The following is a 10,277-nucleotide window of genomic DNA, read 5'->3' as shown; positions in this document are numbered from 1 at the left end:
TCAGGTGTCGCCCATCTTCTTGATGAGTTTCACCCGGAAGTGGTTTTCCCGGAAGTCACGGAGCTGAGGGTCTGCCCAGGCAGAACCCAGGGCCTGCAGCTCCAAAAGGGCCTGGGTCAGGCTCCTCTCCAAGACCAGGCGGCTTCCCTGGCGTCCTGAGTTTTGCTCACTCACCTTGGGAGGCTTCAGCACGTCCTGGAAGAGAATGCGGCCACCACGCTGGTTTTGCATCTGTAAGAGACGCTCAGCGCCCTCAGGCTTCTCCGCCAACTCGCAGAAGGAGCGGCCCGCGCCCTGGAGAGAGCCACGTCTGTAAGATGGAAATAGAAGCCCAGAGAGAGGTGGGTGTGGGAGGCCCGCAGGGGCAGGCTGGCCAGGCGGTTGACGGCAGCCTCCACTCCGGGGGAATAATTCTGACGAATTTGGGAGCTCGTGGTTGTTCGGCAAGAAAGAGTTAAGGTAGAAAAAAAAATGGTGTGTTGGCTGGGCCTGGAGGTGGTTCTGTAGTGGTGACTGGATAGGACGCAGGAGGGTGGTGGAGGCTGGAAGAAGGGGGCCCCTGGGTCTGTTCTGTCCAAACACTGTTGAAGCCAAGAGACAGATCTGGGACCGCCGAGGGCACTGCCAGCAGCCTCATGTTAATTTAATAATCTCTTCAAGTAACATTCTGAGGAACTTCCACATCTGAATTTCGGGGGGTGGGGGGGCAGGCAGGGGGCATGATTCAACCCATAACAGGTGTTGTCACCATTTTACAGGTGAAGAAACTGAGGCCCAGGGGAATGAGTGGCTCAATTCTTTCATTACACAGATTCTACCTAAAAAAAGGGAGAAATGTGTCTGACAATGAAAAATGGGGTTAGAGTCAGTCTTTATTTTAAATCATATAATATCTAATTTAAGCCAATACTGGAATTTAGCTACAGCCTGACCTTCCATATTTATTGAGTTTATAGGATTTTAAACTTATAGGATAAAAGAACCTGCAACCTTAATTCTCTTGGCCAGGCAGCCTAACATACTGCATCTGGAGATTAGGGCATTGACATGTTTGGAGCCCTATTCTGCTACCACAAAACTTTCCAGTTTACTTTATCTTTCTTGTTCAAGTTTTCTTGTTCATATTTTCTGTGTCTGTCATTTCCCCTTAGTGAACTCCTTGGAGCTTTAGTCTTCAGCTTGTTTCTAATCCTGGCTACATTTGTGGATCCATAGAACATTGCTTTCATGAAAAATTGATATTTCATTAAATATTTAGGTGGACCATGCTGTCATTTTTCTAGAAATTAGTCATATATCAGAATCAAAATGCCAACAAAAGTCACCTTTTTTTTCCTTTCGATGTGAAAAATGTCCATGATTTATTTTTAAATGGGAAAAACAGATTGTAGGGCAGTTAAAACATAATCGAGAAAAGTAAAATTATGTATTACTTCTAGCTTATAAACAAAGACTTCTATAATATTTGTTAAGTACCTATCTCCAGCCAAACCTGAATAGTGAACTTTTTTTTTTTGTTATTGTAAAACATCTGTTATTCCATTACCTAAGTAATGGAATAATTTAGGAGCTACCTAAGTAAGCTGAAATAGCTCAGTTGGGAGAGTGTTAGACTGAAGATCTAAAGGTCCCTGGTTCAATCCCAGGTTTCAGCATTTTTTAGATGTTTATTCTAAATGTAGTTTCTGGTCAGTCTTATCCACAATATTTAAGGAGCATAGAGGAGGTCCCCCAGCCCCCATTATCCACATGGAAGACCTTCCAAGATCCAAAATGGATGCTTGAAACATTGATAGTACCTGACCCCATAGGTGTTTTTCCCCTGTGCATACATACCTAGGATAAAGTTTAATTTATAAATGAAGCACAGTAAGAGATGAACAACAATAACTAATAATAAAATAGAATGGGGTAATTACAACAATATACTGTAATGAAAGTTGTGTAAATGTAGTTTCTCTCTTTCACAGACACAAAATATCTCATTGCATTGTACCCACCTTCTCACTTAAAGGGAGCCCTTTAGAGCTTCTCTTTGGCACATCCAAATTGCCAGCATCACTACTTTTGAGCTTTGGGGCCATTATTAGGTAAAATAAGGGTTACTGACCACAAGCACTGGGATACCTGGGCAGTTAATCTGATAATCTACAGGTACTAAGTGACTAATAGGTGGGGAGTACACACATCGTGGATACAAAGGACAAAGTGATGATTCAGCCCCAGGTGGGATGGGTCGAGATTTCATCACATTTCTCAAAATATTGTGTGATTTAAAACTTATGAAGTGTTGATTTCTGGAATTTTCCATTTAACATATTCAGACTGAGATTGTCCATGGTAACTGAAACCTCAGAAAGTGAAACCATAGGTAGGGGTGAGGAGTGGCTACTGTATTTGGTTCTCATGCTTTGGGTGGATTGATGGCTTTTCAGAGAAGGGTGGTGTCAGGTGTCCTGGTGGGAGTTTTTATATAAACCCACCAGCACATTAGTACTTCCTGCTTGTAATAGCTAACTGGAGTACTTGATATATATACCAAGCTTTCTCCTAAGCTCAATGTATTAACTTACTTAAAATGGCCACTACAATTTTCAGTAATTGTTAAATAACAGTTTTTGTGCCTGAGACCTGGCATGTGGTATGTTCACAGTCAATGGCTTTTACTTTGACTACCGTGATTATTTTCATTGGCTAGGAACTTTTCAAGGTAGAGCTATGAGATATGAGTTGTTCTAAGGACGAGTCACCCCTCCATCTAATGAGGCACTAGTAAAGGCCATCTTTTTCCTGTGTTTTTCTAAGTGTTTTAAAATTCTGTATCAACAATTCCATGTTTCTGTATGGTAAATATGAAAGGATATTTTCTCACCCAGCTTTAACTTTCCACAAAGGGATTTAGCTTCTATTTCAAAGGTTCTTACCTCCAATTCACAGGCAACAGGAGGTCTGTGAAGTCTCTGAAGCTGAGTGCAAATTTGAATGTTCGTGTGTAGTTGTCAAGCGGTATCATTGGATTCAAGTTTTGTGTCCTAGAACAAGTTTAGAAAAGTTAAATACAGAGATCTCTTCACCACAAATACTTGCTGGTAATTCGTGACCTGACCTTTGAATTTTTCAAGGTGTGAGTGATAGAACTTTTCTTGATGATTGTCTTGTGCCTCTTGCCCAATGCTTATCTACTATGAAGCAGATTTCAGGAGGGAGCGTAGGTTGTCAACAAATTCTCTTCCTGTCTGGGTTGTGGCTTTTAGGGACAAATTTCACATAGTGAAGCAGATTTGACCATTTTTGGAGACACTCCTGCTACTTTGGGATAGCCTTCCCATGACTCATCCCCCATCACTATGTTTAATCTGCTGAGGTGGGTTCAACTCCACCTAATTGTCTCTTTTTGGGGAGATTAAGAAAATGCCCTCACATTACCTTTATTATTCTTCTTTTTCCAGTTAGCTTTAATTCTTTTTAATGGCATTGTAGACTATCTGGATACCAGGCAATGGTTGTCTGTTCTTCCATCTTTCTATTATTTAATGTCTATAACCTGAATGATGCCTTGGCTGGTTTTGGTCAAGGGGTAGCATTTCCAATTCATGTCAGGCATTTTTCAGGCTTCAGACATTTAAATAAAGTATGAATGCTGCAGGTTATTCCCGCTTTTTCCCTGAGCATTTAGCCACATTTCCAGAAAAGCTCTTTTCTGCAAAATTGATTCAGGGTTTGTGTTTCCATCATGAGGCCGAAGCTAGTGAGGGATGTTCCCATAAATGCCTGAGGGCTAAAGGAGGGAGCCAAGTGCATGGAGAAACATCCAAGGTCCAACATCATGGTCCACTTCCAAACACATAGTCCATTGGGAGAGAGGCAGGATCTGGGTCTAAATCAGGGGTGGGCAAACTTTTTGACTCAAGGGCCACAATGGGTTAAAGTAAACATCATTACATTAAAGGGTACTGTCTTTTTTTTCAATAGTTTTATTCATTTCAAACGGGCCGGAGCCCGCTGGCTGTAGTTTGCCCAGGCTGGTCTAAATGATGAGACCAAGCGCTCAAGGCCAGACCGCTGGGAGTCTTGGGGAAGCAAATGGGGAGCAAGACTTCAAGAACAACAGGGTTAGGATGGTAAAGGCTTCAGGCAAGATGGACAACACTGTTAATTCTTCCCAATTATCTCTGCATTGTTCTTGCATGGGGTTTGGGCTCTGTGCTATTTGTAGACACACACACACAGTAGTGTTGGTGTCTAAAGGGAATTTGGATTGTATTGACCAATATAAAGAGAATCAAGTCTCTTAAAATTCTCATTGTTTTTGTGATTACGAAATATACAAACTACTGAAACATTAAAGTTTTTACAGAACTCTGTTGCTTAAAAAGTAAAGACATTCCCAACCTTAAAGGTAATCATTGTTAACAATCTGGTGTCCATTCTTTCATCAGATTTTTTCCTATGCACTGCTAATATAAAATGAATGTATATAGACACATAAGTACACTTACATTTTATACAAGAATTAAATCATATTTTTCCATATATGAGGACTGAATGTCTAAAATAATAATGGAAATTTATTTCCTTTGATGTTTCTTTTAATGGAAAGAAAGTAAAATATGAAAGGAGGCTAAAACATGGACACTACAGCCCTAAGTATAGCATGCTCCAAATTTTTGAAACATACTTCTACAAAATCGTAAGTGGTGGCAAATGGGTCTGAATGGTAGCAGTGATGATAGTAGTAAGAGGTAATTTTTATTAAATTTGTATTCTGTGTCAGGCCCTATTTTGAGCAATTTAGAGGAATTAGTTCATTTAATCAGTGATGCGGAAATCTAAAAAGCAGGGAGCAAAAAGGCATTTATAGCAATTTGAGAACATTGCAGAGGGAGCGTTGTGTGAGAATAGGAAGGTAATGACAAAGTACCAGAAAGAGTCCTGATGACTGGCAGTATGCAAAGCATTTAGGGAAAATGCTGCCATTATCCTTTTAAGGCCAGATGTCATAAATTGTCTGTATAAATCCAGTCAGTTCAGTAATAAAGATGTCATTATATAAGTGGTCCTAATTTATGTAATTGTCATTTAGTTCATATTGGTCACAAAAATGCCAAATTTGTTCTTTTTTAAAAAATAAAAAGTATTAATGCAACCAAGAGCTGGTTCTTTGAAAAGATTAATAAATTTGACAAACCTCTGGCTAGACTCACTAAGGAGAAAAGAGAAAGGTCTCAAATAAACAAAATTAGAAATGAAAGAGGAGAAGTTACCAAATTCCTTGTTTCAATGTCTCATTCTTAGAGTGGTGTTTAATTCACAATAATACAAAACACTTTTACAGTCTTTAGTATCATAATTTATGTGAAATTAGTTTTAAAAATCTGCAATGGTAATAAAGAAAGCTGGAGTAATATTTACAAATCATTCTCTATGGAAATTTAAAATGTTAGCTAAAATTGATAACTTGGCCATTATGAACTTGTTAGGAACTGCGTCCACTCTTTAAAGTCTAGTGTTTCTTTTAGCATTAGTTCATTTTGTTGCTACATTTGGGATCTGTAATTTCAGTGGCATGGGAATTAAAATTGTGTTCATGCTTTTCTTTCCCTCAGAGTCTGTGAATCTCTAAATGAACTCAGAATGGGTTCCGCCTCCTACCTGGAAATCTAGTGGGTAATTTTATGGAGATTGTTCAGAATAATAGAGACAACAGAGCTTTTGAGGTAAGCAACGAGAGAGAGAGAGAGAGAGAGAGAGAGAGAGAGAGAGTGAGAGGGAGAAAGAAAACACTGAGAGAACAGAAAAAAATAAGTGGGTATTTTTTTCCTGAGAGCTGCCAGAAATTATAAGCAGATTAGAGACAGTAGTCTGGAGAGTTAACTTTTCCACACACGGGCTGTGGGCTTCTCCTTATTAATAAATGGAATGAATACACGAATACACATCTCCAGTCCTGAAGCCACTGATTGTTATTATACGATCGGCACAAGCTCAGTGATGCCACATCCTTTACCACATTATTTTAAAATTGTACATTTCCACATTTTACTCATCTTTTATAGTAAAATACTTAGAGGTATTTCAAAAAGTAAATTCATGATTACTCAATGCCAAAATGCAGCTGCTTCTCGCAATCTTTAACTTAGAAAACTTTAGAAAGTGATACCGATGGAATGTGACACCACAAGCTTAATCTATATACTTTTAACCGCAGAAGCCTCTCTCTTATTCTGGATTTAAAATAATTCACTGTTTGGGTTTGTTTCAGAAGAAAGTTTATGGGAATAATTGGATAGAGATGATGGAAAAGAATTGTCCTTTAGAGACTAGTTCTATGTACTCAACCTTCCCAAGAAGTTTATCCCAAAAATACAATTTCTAAGGATCTGAAATGTATGAAACCATCTATGTGTACTTTTATTCCCAATGAAATACTCCTGAAACTTTTGTGTAACTGATGAAGGTCATGATTAACTTTCCTTTTGGAAGTAGCTTTGATATTTCCCCCCCAGGATAATTAAGGATAGATTTGGCAAATGCCATATCATTTAATATTCTTCACTTAGTTTGCATGCTTGGCCTGAGCTTCTCAATCACTAACATGCATTTTGATGTCTTTGTGGAGATGGAAGATCCATATTTGCCATCCTCTCCCTGTCATGATACAGGGTAGGGTTCTGAGCTTCTTTTATCAAAGTGCCACTAATTTTATTCCCATCAATCTTGCCTTCTAATGGAAAGGAAGAGGAGTTGTTAACTTTGTCGTAGGGACATTCTCTCCCGTTCAGCTGGCTGGAATTCTCTGCAAAGATAACTATCGGTCTAGGACTTATTGCTGGCCTCCAGTGATCTGTATGAAAAGTTAAAATGTTGGCTAGAATTCAGAGGTTACTTTCCAGTGCTAATAGAATTGTTCTTCCAGAAGGCCAAAGAGCACACACTTTGATCTTTTGCCAATTCAATGGACTTCTTAAAAAAGTACATTTGCCCAGAAATGAACATTTAAGTTCCCTGAATAGTTCCATGTAGTTAACGAATAACTCTTTCCATAAACCAAGGGCTTAGCTGGCCCTAGCCCTGTACTAAGTAGTCTCTGTTCTTTCTCTCCTATAATCCTCACAGCTCCACATTAGTCCCACTATACAGATGAGAGACACCAAGGAGTTTCAGTGGCTTGGGCACAGTCACATGAACAATGGGCCGAGTCACATTTGAACTTCCTTGACCTCCAAGGCCTGGCGTACTTGTCCTATGCTCTCACCTGGATGAGTGGCTTGTTGCTGAGCTTGTGTGTGTTATGGACTATTGAAATCTTGGATTTACATGGAGTATGGGGATCTCAGGTCAGTATTGACCCATGTACAACTATGACCAATGCCTCCCTTGGTTCACCTCTATGATACATAAGCAGCAACTGCCTGTCTAGTGTTTGAGAAGAATGGCCTTCCATGCCCAGATCTAAGTTACAAGAAATGCATGGAAGGACTGACTGACCCTTCTTAGGAAAGCTGAGGTGTAGGAGGAGGTAAAGTGTTACCTGATGACATTTGGTATTTACATGTGGGAGTTGAAAAATGTGAGCATATGCCTTACCCCATCCATGCATTAATCAATCCCTGGGTGCCTGTGCGATGGGAATAGCCTTTGCTTTTTTAACCTGCACATCCCTGTCAAATGTACAACTGCAAATATACAAAGATAATTGTGGAGAAGGAAGTTGACAGGAAAATAGGAGATACAGTAGTGTTCCAAATATACTTGCCTCACAGCTAAGTTTCCAAATTGCTTGTCTAGGTCAGACTAGAAAATTTCTTGAGACCATATCCCAAGGATGTTTTTACTTGGAAAATAAAAATCTAGATTTAAGTCTGGTTTTAATTTTTTGGAGGCACAATTTCCCAGACTCCATCCCCTTCTCTGCTCTGCCTCCAAGGCTCTCAGTTGGATTGTTAGAACAATCTTCTACCCTGCTTCTCTCCTGGCCCCTGCATTAATTCTAACCCAGTGGTAGTGATCCCTAATGAACAAACCTGATCTCACATTTCTCTGCTCAAAATTGTGCAAAGATGGCTATTTTTCTTAGGGGAACAGCCATTATCCTTACAGTGGTTCCCAGGGCTGCCCTCACCCTGCTCACTCTGGGGCAGGCACATTTACTCTGCGATGTACTAGGATATGTTCTTCCTTACTTCCTCACCTCCTTCAAATACATGCCCTAACCACCTTCTCAATGATGCCCACTTCATCCTTCTTATCTATAATCGTAATCATTCCTCAGCCCCATTCCTGGCATTGTGGATCGCTTTAATTGCATCTTGCCCTATTTGCTGAGAGATATGAACTCTCATAGACGATGCATAGATTCTTGATATAGCTGCTAGACTTTAGAGTAGTGGTTCTCAAACTTCCTAATGCTGCGACCCTTTAATACAGTTCCTCATGTTATGGTGACCCCCAATTTCATCGTTACAAATTGAACATAATTAAAGCATGGTGATTCATCACAAAAACAATATGTAATTATATACGTGTTTTCCGATGGTCTTAGGCAACCCCTGTGAAAGGGTCGTTCGACCCTCAAAGGGGAAAAATTCAGAAGTATTTTTTTATTCAGGGAGAAAGATAAGAAGAAATCTGCAAATCAAAGGAGAGGAGTATTATTATTTTTAGATAAGAATAGAAGTGGAAAAGGCATAGAGCTATGGAAACAACCCCTTTGCTATATACAGCAGAAGTAAAGCTTGAGGGTGAGTGTAGGTGGGATGGTGTCACCGTGACTGGCGGTAAGGTTGGACCAGGGGGCAGGGCCAGATCACAGGTTGACCAGTGGGTGGGACTGGATCATAAAGGGCCTCACACCTGCTGAGGAGTCTGGACTTGATCATATAGGGTCACTCCTACAAGTTAATTCACAAAGTACTGCATTTCTCAAATGCTAACCTGCTCACTATTAGGGATTTTTCTAGGCTTGACTCTGAGTTCTTTAATTAAGAAATGTTTAATTTTCTCTGCTTAGTCTAAATCCAACATCTCATATGCACATAGAAGTTGAGATTCTGGGGAACAGGATTTTAGTGCATGCTGTCGGCTGAGTCAAAATGAATATTATTTGTGTAGACTTTCTTGTGTAAATATATGCACAAGTCAAATGAAAAGCAATTTTATTGTATCATACTATTTTTAGGTGCATGACAAGGCACTCACAGTTTAGTATATTGAAGAGATTTCTGCATGGGAAATAACCATATTGAGATCATTGGCTTTTTCATAATTTCTTTCTTAATTGTAGAGTTTCCTTTAGCCATTTCAATGAATCAAAGTTCTCAGGAGTAAACAAAGCACACACACACAAAACCAGTCCCTATAATCTTTTTCTTTATACCTCCTCATTTCTGCTCCCCAGATTGAAAATTTAATCTCTTCATCATTTCCAAACTTTATTGTGCAATTTTTTTCTCTAGCAATGTTCAGATTCTCCTTCTCCTCCTCCCCCTCCCCCCCTCCTCCTCCTCCTCTTCCTCCTTCTCCTTCTCCTCCTCTTCTTTCTCCTTCTCCTTCTTCTTTTGATTTAATAAAGGTTTATTTTTCAAAATATACAGCCGGTGAGATCTGTTGTTCATGCATCTTCTCCAGCAGTGGGGGCATCCCCACCTTTGGTGTTTCTGGTGTCAATCACTTGAGCTCTGTGCTTTGAGACTAATAAGTCCTTTACTAAGGAGCTCCTGAAGGACTGCTCTGGCCAAGGAGCTGTGAGTCTTCAGCCTCTCAGAGACCACAGTGGGGTTTTAAGCTTGCAGTTGGGAACTTCCTTACAGAGCTTGTCATATGTGGCTTTGTCAAACAAGACCAGGTTATTGAGCTTGTCCTGGACTTTGCCTTTGGACCACTTCTTCTTTTTGGCCTTGCCCCTGACTTGTTCACGGGGTCTTTGTCTTTCTAGACTGACTTTCCAGCATCTTTCTTCTTCTTGTCATCCTTGGGCGGCATCGCGGGACTCAGAGAGCAGGGATGTGCGGCTGCTTCACCAAAATGTCTCCCCGAGAGCAATGTCCAGATTCTTTAGCCCTGGTTCAGTGGCAGATCAGTGGCTCAGGCTGTCTAGGTCACCAGTGAGTCCTACCACGGCAGAATGTGATGGGGAGAAATACTTCTGCCGGGGTCCTTGTTCCAGCATTGAGAAGGGTTCAGCAATCTGGAGAAGGCTGTGTGTAGATTAAATAGGAGTCCCGAGATGAAGCATAACTTTGGAAGGCATTGGGGGTCAGAGGAGCTTAGCTAAAGGA

General features: G+C 40.3%; 1 non-coding gene and 1 pseudogene across 1 annotated transcript; one reads left to right on the top strand and one right to left on the bottom strand.

Annotated features, from left to right (window-relative positions):
• The first annotated feature begins 1,582 nt into the window (after positions 1-1,582).
• Positions 1,583-1,655, top strand: TRNAF-GAA. The gene has a single exon. It is a non-coding gene; the product is annotated as a tRNA-Phe (tRNA).
• A 7,900-nt stretch (positions 1,656-9,555) lies between these two features.
• On the bottom strand, positions 9,556-10,014 carry LOC102774390 (annotated as a pseudogene).
• Positions 10,015-10,277: the final 263 nt, after the last annotated feature.

This window comes from Myotis davidii, unplaced genomic scaffold (assembly GCF_000327345.1).
Source record: "Myotis davidii unplaced genomic scaffold, ASM32734v1 scaffold575, whole genome shotgun sequence".
Lineage (NCBI taxonomy): Eukaryota > Metazoa > Chordata > Mammalia > Chiroptera > Vespertilionidae > Myotis > Myotis davidii.
Note: the sequence above shows the minus strand (reverse complement) of the source record. Positions and strands in the feature narration are given on the sequence as shown.